This window comes from Odontomachus brunneus, unplaced genomic scaffold (assembly GCF_010583005.1).
Source record: "Odontomachus brunneus isolate Ranch 3 - 2012 unplaced genomic scaffold, Obru_v1 Obru_scaffold_243, whole genome shotgun sequence".
Lineage (NCBI taxonomy): Eukaryota > Metazoa > Arthropoda > Insecta > Hymenoptera > Formicidae > Odontomachus > Odontomachus brunneus.
This window is the reverse complement of record NW_022639693.1, coordinates 207,086-207,746: the sequence shown is the minus strand read 5'-3', so window position 1 is coordinate 207,746 and position 661 is coordinate 207,086.

Below are 661 nucleotides of genomic sequence, written 5' to 3'. Positions count from 1 at the left end.
GATATTCGCAATAGTTTTTGAGAAATTAATTATTTTGTCTCAACAAATCAGCGTACAGAAAGCGGCAGCGGAAAGAAAGATGCCTTCGGCCGACGTGAGACTCTGATCATCGCGAATCGTATCTCGCCGCATCCCTCCGCCCATAGCTACGAGACATAGCGAGTCTATGTCTCGTAGCTATGGGCGGAAGGATGCGGCGAGATACGATTCGCGAGTGTCACGGTCGCACGTCGGCCGAAGGCATCTTTCTTTCCGCTGCCGCTTTCTGTACGCTGATTTGTTGAGACAAAATAATTAATTTCTCAAAAACTATTGCGAATATCGCAAAACGGCACAGGACTTTCTTGCTCACCTCAATCCGTTCTACGTTCTCACCAAGGGTCATCATGGGACTTCGGGACACCCTGTATATGCATTAGTCGTAAGAATATCTTTGGAGTCATTGGGAATCGCCGCGTGCCGCTCGATCGTCAGATTAAGCAACAGTTTTAATGCGGTCAGGACATAGATGGTGTTCAGTGGTATACCGCTTGGGATCGAAATTATTGCAGGAGGATTCATGAAAGTTTGGAAAGTGTTGACAACCTTCGATATCTAGTAGGTTTATGAGACATGAGAAAATTAGGAATATAAGTATATTTTTGTAAACGTTATGATTTTC